Source organism: Macaca thibetana, chromosome 11 (assembly GCF_024542745.1).
Source record: "Macaca thibetana thibetana isolate TM-01 chromosome 11, ASM2454274v1, whole genome shotgun sequence".
In the NCBI taxonomy this organism is placed as follows: domain Eukaryota; kingdom Metazoa; phylum Chordata; class Mammalia; order Primates; family Cercopithecidae; genus Macaca; species Macaca thibetana.
The window spans coordinates 14,151,595-14,164,322 of record NC_065588.1 but is presented as its reverse complement, the minus strand read 5'-3'; the positions used below and the strand labels follow the sequence as shown (position 1 = coordinate 14,164,322).

The 12,728-nt window shown below is 44.0% G+C and overlaps 1 protein-coding gene across 1 annotated transcript in view; it reads left to right on the top strand.

Annotated features, from left to right (window-relative positions):
• The first annotated feature begins 214 nt into the window (after positions 1-214).
• Positions 215-12,728, top strand: part of GRIN2B (glutamate ionotropic receptor NMDA type subunit 2B) — a 421,309-nt gene continuing 408,795 nt past the window's right edge. Inside the window, exons 1-3 of the mRNA XM_050748224.1 lie at positions 215-308; positions 647-880; positions 1,872-2,298. The gene's annotated coding sequence lies outside the window, so the exon portion shown is untranslated. The remainder of the gene's footprint in view (positions 309-646; positions 881-1,871; positions 2,299-12,728) is intronic.

The window sequence follows — 12,728 nt, the reverse complement described above, 5'->3', positions numbered from 1 at the left end:
CCTCGCCCCTGAGCCGTTCTCCCTCGGTGCTGTTCCCCGCTGCGGCCGGGAGGAGGCGCCACGGACTCGAGCTAAGCTTCTTCCCCATTCCGTCCCCCTTCCTACCCCACTTCCCCAGCACATGACGTGGGAAGCTGCCTCCTTCAGAGTCTTAGCAAGAGGAGTGAGGGGGTGCAGGGGCTTGGGGGTGGGGTGGGGTGGGGGGTGTGGAGAAAGGACACGCGCGCTCACACCCGCCCCTGGGAGCAGAAGCAGCATCTTCCCCAGCTTCGTGGGTTTCTCCTCCCACGGGAGCCAGGGTGTGAGAGGTAGGGGGGTGTGTGTGTCTGTGTGTGTGCGCGGCACGTTTTTGAGTGTGAGACCCAAATCCAGACCAGGCAACCCGCGCTCCCCGCGCCTCCCCCCGTCCGCGGTGATTAATACCCATTTTTCTGACGCTCCCCTCCTCCCCTCCTGCTCTCCCTCTCCGGCTGCCGCGCGGTTGACTTGCACAGCCTGCCCCCGCCCGCTTCCCTTCCCCCGGCTCCGATCCTCACCAACTGGAATCTGGGCTCCTGCCTCTCCACCCCCCCCACCTCTTTTTGAGAAAGGAAGGTTCCCCCCACCCCCTTTCAAAAACCACTTCCTCCGGCTTCTTCACCTCTAGGAAATCTCGGGGCTTCGCTCTATCGAGAGTGCTCGTCAGGGTGATTCTTGATCACCACCATCCAGAAGTGCTGGCGTCCGAATGCATATCCTTTTGCCTTGCAAAGAAGAGTCGTGAACTTCAAAACCCCCGAGACGGATCATTAATCCTGCTTTGCAGGAAAGGAAAACCCTCCATTCCCAGCCACCGGCCACCCCTCTCCGGAGACTGCAACCGCGGAGGCGCTCGGAGCCGGTACGTAAAGATTGGCTTTGGAGTCTCTCCTTCCAGTGTAGGGGTTTGGGGGTGTCAGGCAGATAAAGGGTCGAAGCTGTGAAACCGTGAACCAACCTGGCATGAGGTAAAGCTCTGAAATCCAGCAGAACCCGGCACTTGCTAATTTGGACGTGGCTTTTTTTAAGGGTTTTTTTTTGTGTGTGTGTGTGTGGGGAGGGGGTGCTGTGACTGGGTAGGGCTGTCTCTGGTCTTTTGGGGGGTTTCATCCCCTCACCTAGCAGAGAGGCAGGGCAGCGGCGCCCCGAGCTGGACCCACGCGCCCATCCGTCCAATCGACACGTTGCAGGTGAAGCCCCGTGCGCTGCACCTCAGCGCGGCGGCAGCGTGAGTGTGCGCGGGGGTGAGTGTGCGCGGGGGTGAGTGTGAGTGCGCGCGGGGCGCGTGCGCGTCGGGGGCGTGTGTGCGCGCGTGTCAGTGTGCCCCTTCCAAGAAATGCCCAGTGTGCACCCTGTGCACAATCAGAACCCATTCAGCACAAGCCTGGGGTGGGAGGCGGCGCTGCTGCTGGAGGCGATGGGGAGAGCGAGACAGACATGTCAGCAGCAATGCAGATGGGGCTGGGGGCCGCACTCGCTGGCGAGTTAAGTGGGAATTGTGTTTCTGCGTGTGTGTGAGTGTGTGTTGCTGTATGGTGCCGCTTCTCCCTCCCTTCCTCCTTCCTTCCCACTTCCCTCCTTCGCTCGCTCCCTCCCTCTCTCCTCTTCCATTCAGGTTAGCTTTCCCACCTCTCATCCATGCCTGTCCCAGGAATGGTATAGCCAGACCTTTTCTGAATTATTTATAGACCGGTACCAGCTGTTTTCAATCCCTCTCGTGTGCACTCTGTGGGAAATGCGGGGTTTCCTCCCCACTTTCCATAAAACGAATTGATATCTTTTTCGGAATGCATTTTTCTCACCCTCCGGGGGACACCCGAATCAAGCCCTGACCGCCTCTTTTTCCCCCTTAGGAAGGGGACGCTTTGGGAATGACCATGCTCCACCGAGGGACGGAGCCGGCCCCCAGCTTCTCCACACAGAGCCTCCAACACTAACGCTCCAAAAACCAAAAACCGTAATTGCCAGAAGAAGCGTTAAAAATCTATTCCAGCCACTAACCTCACATGCACACGGAATAATTACTCTGGATTCTGCATTGTGAGCTGCTCTCCATACCCTGAATTACCTTTGAATTAAATCTTTTTTTTTGAATTTGCATCTCTTCAAGACACAAGATTAAAACAAAATTGACGCTAAATTGGATTTTAAATTATCTTCCGTTCATTTATCCTTCGTCTTTCTTATGTGGATATGCAAGCAAGAAGAAGGGACTGGACATTCCCAACATGCTCACTCCCTTAATCTGTCCGTCTAGAGGTTTGGCTTCTACAAACCAAGGTAGGGCAAATTCTATTTTATTTTTTCCTCACCTGGGGTAGGGATTCCTCCTTTTATCTATCTATTCGAGTCCCTCAAGTGGATCTTTTTGGAAGAAAAGATCACAAGATATGAAAATAATGCTGTTTTGGGGAAAAGGCTTATTACAAAGGAGGAAATCTCCCATGTTTTTTCTTTTTATTCTCTCATCAAACAGGTTTTGGGCTTTTGGGGGGCAGTGGGGATGGGTGTATGCAGGCACAAAAGATGTTGGATGGCATCAGGGGTATCTATATCTATATCTATATCGACATAGCCAGCCAAGAGACCTGTGTGATTTTCCAGTTAAATAGCATTTTATTCACCCAGAGCTAAAGCTCCGATTTTTATGGGAATCTAGAAATCTTTTTTTTTTTTTTTCAGGTTGGCTTTATTCCCCTTGTCACCTTCATGCCTCTCTCCCTGTCTCCTGTCTTTACCTTCCTAGTCATCCTTTCTATGCCCTTTAAAACAGATAAAAATAATGATTGAGATTACTGTGATTGTTGCCCTGAAATCCACTTGCTGTCTAAAGGGTTGACACTGGGCCCAGAGATCCCGGGAGGCCTATTGCAGAGGGGTAGGTCTAGGTGGGGATCAGGCTGGTCCAAGAACAGCTGGACTTGAAGGATGCTGCAGGTTAAAGGACTTAAATCTTAAGCTCGAAAAGGAGGAATTCTGTCAATATTCTGCTTTTAATTTGTATTTTTTCCTGTGCTATTATTTTTGAGCTGTAAATTTCTCCTTCTGTCTACACATCTATTTATACCCACACATCCTCCAAGCAAACTGTTACTTCCACACTCTTGCAAAATGGCTATCTTGCAGAGTTCTAAAATGCTGTGCATGTGGAAGGGGTGCAGAATTCGACACGTGAGTCTTTGTGTTAAACAAAGAGATGTGCTGTTTGCATGTGTTAGTCTTGTACCCTCAGAAATGGAATTAATACTTTAATATTTTCCCTTTCATCAATTTTTACAATATGTGAAATGTGATTAGGCAGTATTTTAATGTACTTGAGAAGAAAAATAGCAGGAGAAATGGAAAAGACTTAGCTAATGACTCTTCAGCTAGTCACTCATGCAATCCAAGACAACTCTTGAGAAAATCAGATCATTCATGGGTTGTAGGGCCATGATGGTGAGTGGACTGCTCCTTTCCTTGCTCCACTGACCATATATCCCTGAACTCTGAAGGTGTCTAAATGCAGGAATCTGGTTGGGATAAAGATCTCCAAAAATATGTAGCAGAATCATTAGCATCATTATTTTTCCTAAAAGTGTTACCACCCCCCGAACACACACACATTTTTTTTCTGGCATTTGAAAACAACAATTTTTTGATAATCCAAAATACCAAAGGGATGTGGGGAAGTGGTGAAAGATCTTTGTCGCTCAACATGACAGTAGATGATAGTTCTTCATTGTCCAGAAAGGATAGATGTAATCCAAATTCACTATCCCCCTTCCCTGGGTTTCATTCTTTTGAGTTTTACTGCTGAAATGCTACTTTGTAACCATGGTGTAATCAGAGTGAGAGGGTGGGATCCCACTTTGAACCATGTTCTCACCACGTCTACAAATAGCTGAGGTTATCTGGCGTGTGCTCACCTTAGAGACACCTGAGCTCATTCTCCATCTGCTTCCACTCCAAGTAGGAGGATGAACTCTTAATTTGACTTCAAAATAGAAAAGAGGTATGGGTGAGAAAGGCAGCTCCATGTGCAATGCTTTCATACATACAAATGGACAAGGAGAGGAGGGCATTGATGGGGCACAGGGCTCCTTTTGCATCCCCAGTGCCACAATACCAGTACTCTACACCCAGTAGGTCCTTTGCAATGTTTGTTGGTGATGGGGTTGATAAGGATGCTGTTTGACAGGATCTCAGCTACCTCATTTCTCTTGAATGCCAATGGATGAAGCCAGGTTCCAGACTATCATTAGTTGTCCCTAAGACTAGGCGAGGTGGAAAGGGGAGGGAGTTGAGGAAGAGAGGAAAAAGTGGGTGGGGAAGCTATAAAGGGAAGGGAGAGGTAATCCAATTGGAAAGGGCTTGTTAAGATTCAAGGAGGAATCGCCACAGGTGGTCTGTGCCTTTTCACCATCCAAAGCCATTTTGGAGACCCTGATGAGGAAGCAGGTGTTCCCCATCCTCGCGGGCAGTCTCTGTGAGGCTGTGACTCAGTGGTGCTCTGAGCCATCTCAGGGGCATTGTTCTCGCCCCCTTTTTTCCCCTCACAGCACAGAGCTGACTGGGTTCTATTTTGTCTTTTCTCCTTCTGCCACCCCCCTTACAGTGTGGGTGACATGGGAAAGAAAGGTGGCTGCTGGTGGGAGGAAGAGCAAATTTAATTTCAATCGAGGAGCCTCCTTGATGTGCAATTAAGAAAAATAATAATAATGGGAAATGAAGACTTCCCAGGACACAGTTAAGGTCATTAGGTGGGTGATTTCAAGAGAAGCAGAACAACATGGTTATCTTCTATGTCTGTTTCAGGTGTGGCAGAGCATGGCGGATCTGTGAACACAGAGTGATGTGGCAGTTTAGAGTTAGGTGTTACATGTAATTTTTCCTCTCCCATTGGTTCCATCCCTAGGAAGCCTGTCTGTCTGAAGATCCTTGCTTTGCTAACGTATATATGCATTTTTTGCCAGGGATGGACGCAGGCAGAGAGAATCAATAAAAAGGCAAAATGACAGGAAAGGAGGGGAAAGAGAAAAAAATCCTCTATTCAATACTTTGCGCACCAAGTGCTTTTCTTTAAGTCTGATTGAGAAGAGCGACTTCCTCTGGAGAAGGGATGAACAGCAGGAACCTTGATTTTGTGTTCTTGGTTTATCTCCAGAAAGATAGCTTTGGAATCTTGACCGTCTTCCTTGACCTTCATGTACACGCACCCAGCCTTGTGTGGGGAGAGGCAGGGGGTACCTGAGAGGTGGGCAAATGGACTGAAATTGGCTGGTGGAATGAGGCATGTTTGAGAGAAACAGGACTGAGCTGATCCATTCCTTGGCCACAGTATTACCTTGTAAAATATTCTTTCAGTTTCCCATGAATACAATAAACCCTGGGGACAGGATTTTTTTTTCTATATCCTTGTTTAAGAATCTGAAAACGAAGGTGACATATATACTACTAACAGGTTAAGGTAAAAAAATTGTTAATATTTATGGGCTATAAATAATATTGATGGACTATAAAAGGAGACAGGTAAAAGGACAAATTGTATGGGAAGAAATCATAATCCCAAATCAGCATGCAGAAGCTAAGGAAGAGAAAAAAGCCGGGGTTGAACTTACCATTCTAAAGGTGGGAAAACTATTCTTCCAAACGATAGTCTTGTGTATTTAATATTGAGGACTGGGGCCGACAAAAGCACTCATCTTGTGTATTTTGTTGGAGTCAAAAGTGGCTGAGCTGGAAAAATGAAGCTCCTCCTTTTCCTCAGTGCCATTCTATCCCATCCTTAGGAATTCTAGAAATTTCTTCCTTTCAGTAAACTACATTTTCAGTCGCTGCTCCTGTGCACATGACTGGATACCAGTATTGTCTCTCACTGTAAATAAATATAGATCAAAAAGTTACTGGTCTAATGAATTGTTTGCATTTATTAAAGTGCATCTCCTCTTTGCAAGCACAAGAAGAAGTCTCCAGGGACAGTAGATTAGTGGTTGAATTGATATTATCTTCCAGAAGGAGGTCAAAGCTGGAACAGAATGTAGTCAGGATGAAAGAGCAGGCAGAGCTCAGAGAAGGTGGGTTTCTGAGGTTCACCTGCGGCTGTTAATGGTGCCTGTGGCCATTACACAGAATCCATTGTGCTGTGAACCTTTTGGGGAATTGTGAACCCAGCAAGGTGTGTTTATGAACCTTTGGTTGTTTTCTTGATGTTCTCCACCTTATTTTTGGTCTTTTCACTTCTTAGCACTTTCAGCAGAGGTTGGCAGAGAAGGGACCTCATGCACGTCTACGTTGTCCCCTTGCTGAAACTCTCCATGGCTGCCCCAGGCTGTGGAATTGCCTTCCTTTCTGGTCTTCACCAACATGTGCTCATGCGTCTTAGTTTATCCTGATTTTGTTTATACGCCCTGTTTCCCTAAGAATTTTGTGAGCTCCTCAAGGGCAAGGAGAGATGTTTTATTCATCTTAGAATCATTTGTACTTAGCGTAGTGACTAGCACATAATAGATTCTCAGAAAATGTTAAATAAATGAACGGAGAAAGGAAGTGAGATATTAATTAGTCGACGATGCTACCTATTTGTTCTTTTGGGTTTAGGAAGGGTTAAAGTTATGCTGTTAGATGAGATCAAGAATATCAGAGCTATGTGACACTTTAGAAATCATCTACTCTGAACTTCTCATTTAATAAAGAAACTGAGATCCAGGGACATTAAATGATTTTCCTAAGGTTGTATAACTTCTTAGTGCCAGTGCTTTGTACACCATGCCATTGATTAGAGTGAAATGCAGAGTTATCTGTGGATTTTAAATATCTACATCAGTGCTTCTCTAATTTTTATCATATATTGAAATCATCTGGAGATTTTATGAAAATGCATATTCTAATTCAGTAAGCCTGGGCTGGGGCTCCATATTTTGCATTTCTATCGAGCTATCAGTTGACACCAGAGTTGCTGGACCATGCATCACAGGTCTACACCATCCCTGCTTTTAATTATAGACCATGGTTAGTGGCCTTGGCACCAGACCATTGGCAGTTCTGCTTGTATTCTACTTTTGGGATTCCAGCACTTCTTTTTGTTTGTTTTTTAAATCAGAAAGAAACCTGTATATTTAAGTTCACCCATCTCCTCTCTTCTTTCACTCTTTAACCTATGCACATCTTTTGCCTGCTCTCTCTTCATTCTGTGCTCTCTTATTCTGGTCCTTCTCATAACTGATTCCTCTCTTTCTTCTTTTTCTTCTTATGTCCTCCTGCTTTTTAGTTTATCTTTTTATTAATGTCTCAGTCTTTTTTACACTATTCTGTTCTTTTAACTTCATTTATTTTCATGTCTTTTGCTTTGCTCAGTTATTCAACAAAATTTGTTAAGAACATTGTGCTATGAAAAAGAATTAGCTCTGTCTGTACCTTCCAGTAGCACAGGATCTAGTGGTGTGGACATGTATAAAGAGATAATCATATATTTAGGTAAGGTCTATAAAGGAGAGAAACCTGGGAGAGTGAGGAGGGCTTCATGGAGGGGTCGACATTTAAATTATGTCTTGAGGAAAAAATAGGAAATTTGTAGGATACGGAAAGACAGGTCATTTCAGGAGGACAGAAAGCATATGAAGAGGAAAGTTAGTGTAAAACTCAAGTCTCCCGCTCTTCCTTGCATCCCTTAACTCAAGGAAAAGAACAACACAGGAATTTGCTGCTGCTTTGATTAGGAATTTCAGATTACAAATGACAAGGCTAGAGAGTAAAGCCAGGGTCTTCTTAAAAGAAAGAAGAGGCTCTAATTTCTGCTTTCGTGATTCTATAGTTAGTGAAATCCTAACCTTGTTTATTAGACTTGCCTCTAGAATAAGCAAATGATACAGTTTTCATCTTAGACCACTGGATTGCAGCTAACTGTATTGATGGCCATTACAAGGAAAGGGACAGCTGTTAGTTGGTTTGTGTCCAAAGAGAAACCTGGATCCTAGCCCAGGCCAAGCTACTCAGAATGAAGGACCAGCCTAGCCCATGTGTTTTTGGAGTAGGAAGGTAAAAAGTTGCCATGCCCTTCAGACACCAGCTGCTTTCTGTAATGGCAAAGGGGAGTGATGGATGAAGAGGGATCCCATTATTCCTAGGGGATTCACAAAATGCTCTTTGGTAGTCTATTTAGAGTGGCTTGATATTTTCGAGGTTTTTACTCCTGGGGATGTCCAGGTGTGGAGATGTTGGGGAGACACCTTCAGTCACCTCTTGATTAAACTATAGCATTGGTGCCTAAGGGAAGATGGACTTGAAATGGATGATTCCCTAAATTTATTTTGTATCTTTTTCTGCTCCTTTTCCAAACATTTATCTAAACTTTCACCATTCTTTGTATGGTGTGGTTTGTATTTGTTTCATTAGCAGAAGAAGCCTAAGCTCAGCCTGATGACTTTTTAAAGATCCATTACATATAAAGAGAGTACCCTGGATCTGAAGACATGTGGGTGAGTAAATGCCCACCATTGACTGACCTAAGAGTCATGCATTCCAAGGGGACTTGAGAGGCAGAGCATGGGAGGCACAGTGATAAGGCTGTGCCCAGGGTCCCTGAGAAGGCGGTGGAGGGGAAGCAGGGCCAGCTCTCTGGCAATGGCCGACCTGGAAGGAGAGGGAAGCGACGGGCTTTGACCCTCCTTGGAGCCCAGCTTGATGGGGAGCGGAAAGCCTGTAGTAGAGGAGCTTCCTAGATTAAGACAATTAAGGTTTCAATGAATTAACCCTCTGAACTGCTTACTCAACTCACCAACGGCAAACTATGCCGTCCACATGCCATCCTCTGTGTCTTTCCTCACTGCCTCACTCAGACGGAAAATTTCTTTCTTTAAAAAGAAATGTCAAGCTTAAAGTTCCCATTAATCTTTATATAGACCCACTCAGGGCTTCAACTGGATAGAATTTCTTAGGAAATCAGATCTTGTTTCTTTTTAAGAGAGGGAACTTAAAAACAGTGGCTGAATAAAAGCACTACGTGGTTACAGGAAGGGAGAAGAGAGTCTTAGAAGAAGCCTGAAGCTCAGGTGAGGACACTCATTCTTTCTCCCATAGCTAATTGTACTCTGTGAAAATGGTCGACATTCTTAACTAATCCTCCCACCTTCTAGGGGCCGTAGTCTGGTCACTCAGATGCCACAGCAGTTTGTATCTTTGGATTCAAGATTAGTGTATTGGGTATGTATCCAAATCCACACACACCCCAAGCACCTGTGCATATTAGACTTGTGTGTGGATGGATATGTTTGTGCAGTGACTTACCTACTAAATATAGTAGGCCCCAAAATCATAAATGCATTAAATGTGTGCAATTTAGGGACAATAATGCCTGTGGTCTGTGTGCGTGGTGCAGGATAATAAAGCAATAATGCTGACAGTCTGGATTATTGGAGGTTACCTGTCCTCCTTGACAACCACCCTTTAAAAACTGCGAAAATAGTCCTAAGGTTGGCCACGTGGCCTAAAACCACATAATGTGGTCAGCCACGTCCACTGACCCTCACTTCCATACTTTCCTCTCCCCTGCCCTGCCCCCATAAGTCCCCTTGGAATGCATGGCCCTAAGTCAACCAGTGGTGTGCATTTGCTCATCCACATAGCATCAGAGTCCGGAGTTCTCTCTTTATATGTAATGGGTCTTTAACAATGTTAGGTTTTTCCAAGCTGTCCAGTAGCTGCCTACATGATAATGAAAGAGGTGGTGGTCTTAGGAGTCAGAAGCTTATATTTAATTCTGCTTGTGTTGCTTTATTTTGTGACCATGTACAAACAGTTGACTCTGGACCTCAATTTTCTAATTTCCATAAAGTGACAGTAGTCTGAAGCAGTGATTTTGAACTCCACTTCAATAACAGAATCATGCACAGAACTTAAACAAAAACAAATACAAAAAACTAGACAAGAATAACAAAGAAAAGAATGATGCCCATGCTCAGACCCTACCCCAAAGAGTTAAATTGAAATCTCTCATGGAGGGATTCAGGCAATGGTCATTTTAAAAACTTCCCTGGAGGATTCTAATGTGCAGAAATATTTGAGAATGACTGGGCAAGATGATTGACAAGGCACCTGTTAGCTCTAAACATTATGTTATACTAGCATTTTAACATGAAGGTAAGACCTTGTCACTGTTAAACTGTTCTATGATTAGTAGATGGTCCCTGGGTCAGAAGTTAAAGAAAAAAAATGCTGTTGGGATATGATGGTACTTAGTCTGCAGATTGCACACAAAGGATGGAACTGGTGTTTGAATTAAGGGAAGCTCTCTCAACACTAACACTGGCCTGGTGTTGAAAGTTAGGAAACTTAGGGAGAATGTTTTCCTGACACCCTTAAAACAGGTGTGGCTGCAAAATAGGGCGAGCGGTTCTTGGTTTTGCAAACATCCTCTGTTCCACTTAGTCTTTATTGAGGGTGCCCCATTTCTTGTTTCGGAGAGAAAACCTCATTTCGGTCCTTTGTAACAGTGTAAATGTAGGAAAACTATTAATAAATGGGGCTGGCTAAGCAGACCCTGATTGACTGGTAAGGGGTGTGAATGGTGCAATTATCTGAGTGCTAGTTGGAATTCACTAGCCCTGTTGCCCTCCCTCTGAGTGCCTGAAGTGGAATATTAAAGGCACGCAGAGGAGGAAGAGGGTAGGAGGCATCAAGATGTCGTTCTTCTCTGACTGTAACTTTAATCACTGATTATTAGGCTGGCTGGGTTAATAGTTTTCTCACATCCTTCCTTTTTGGCTTCCTCCCTTCCCCGTTTTAAAATAAATGTGAACCTAAATGTACAGAGGCAAGAAAAAAGCCGAGATTTATGAATCTGTGTCTTTAAAAAGACAAACTATAAAAGAGTAAACACACTACTTCTCTTTTGGACAGCTGCTAATAGCCATTGAAGATAAAAGAGAAAGAGTATGAGTGTGGTTTGGACTCAGTGGTGTTTGGTGGGCTGTGTGGTGGTGTGAGGCCTAAATATTTAGGAGAAAACTAAGACGCATACTCCTTGATTTGAATTTTCAAATATCTGCTGGCTGGCCCCACATAGGCAAAACATACAAATTATGGAGCTACTGCAGCCTTTACCCTGGAGTTTGTTACCATGCAGATCAGTTTCACCGGTGAGCTCTGTGGAGCCACAATTGCTATCTTTGTGATTCATGGTTCTTCCTCTTATCACCTTGTTAGAGGCTCCAGAATTGTTTCTGAGCTCAAAGGGGAATGGAGAATATTTCAGTTTTTATTTGATTTTGTTTACATCTGTTATCCTGGTTTTGCCTTCAGTTCACATAGGAAGAAGGACTGCGGAAGAAATTCTACCCTGGCCAAATATAGGTGCTCAGATTTGAAAGATCTTTCCTGAGTACGAGAATGCTACCCTTTGGATTTTTGAAGAAAGAAATACTGGATGTGTGTGTGTGTGTTTAGAGCCTGCATGTGGAAGAGAAATCACTTTTGTTTAAAAGTGATCAAATTTGTTACAGTGATCAAATTTATTAATTTTTTATTTTCCTGTGAGGACAAGATTTATGTCTTTGTCATTTTATGTCCTCAGTGGTTAGCAGAGTGCTCTCTGCACATGGTCAGTGCTCAGAAAATGTTGGTTGTTGGTAAAGATGATGATGGAAATGAATGTGCATTGAAGATAAAGCTGATATGTTTATATCTTTTATGTTTCCATTTCCTTGCCATCCAAGCACCTCTTAATGCTTTGGGTGAGATTTCCTAGAGTTGAATAGATGAAAGTATCTTTAGTGCCAGCTTTAGGCTGATGAAGTGAAAATATACTCATTCCTTTGTGCCTCAGTTCTTTGAGCTTCCTTTCACATTGTGTTTGATATGGACATTTCTTCAAAAAGCTCTCTCTCATCACTAATTATGCTGTTGCCCCTCCTTTCAAGTTCCATGTAAATACTGTTCATTCCTCAAGGCTCATCTCAAAGGCAGGCTACACCATGAAGTCTTGCTTGATCTCCCCAACTAGAAGTGAACTCTCCCTTGAGAGGCCGAGGCAGGTGGATCAAGAGGTCAGGAGTTCAAGACCAGCCTGGCTAAGATGGTGAAACCCTGTCTCTACTAAAAATACAAAAATTAGCCGGGTGCCGTGGCAGGTGCCTGTAATCCCAGCTACTTGGGAGGCTAAGACAGGAGAATTGATTGAACCTGGGAGGCGGAGGTTGCACTGAGTCAAGATTGCACCACTGCACTCCAGCCTGGACTGTCTGGAGTAAAGGAGATCATGGTTACCTTCTCAACCTCTCCTTTTTATTATGTACCCATTGACAGAGTTGCTTTGCTTTCAACATGAAATTCAAGTTTGACACTGAAACTCATAAATGATCTTTCAGTAACCATTGCAGGCAATCCAGTTTATTGATAAGTCTGCATTTATGCAACTGAGACAGGGATTAGGAAAAGGAATGAGAAGGTCCTGGAATTATGTAATCAGAATTTGTGTATCATTTAAAGATAAGAAGTGGAATGAAAATACTAAGAATTATTGCTGTCAGTCTAAATATAGTTATTTATAAGGAATTGCCTTGCCTTTGCTTGAGACAAAATTTGTATTCTAGATTATGCCCATTATATTCTAGATTATGTTAATGCACATTATTTCACTTAATCCTCACCACAAGGCTGACATTATTTCTGTTTCTCAGATAAACTGAGTGAGAATTAGAGAGCTGAATGTTACACAGCTATAAGGAGCAAGCCAG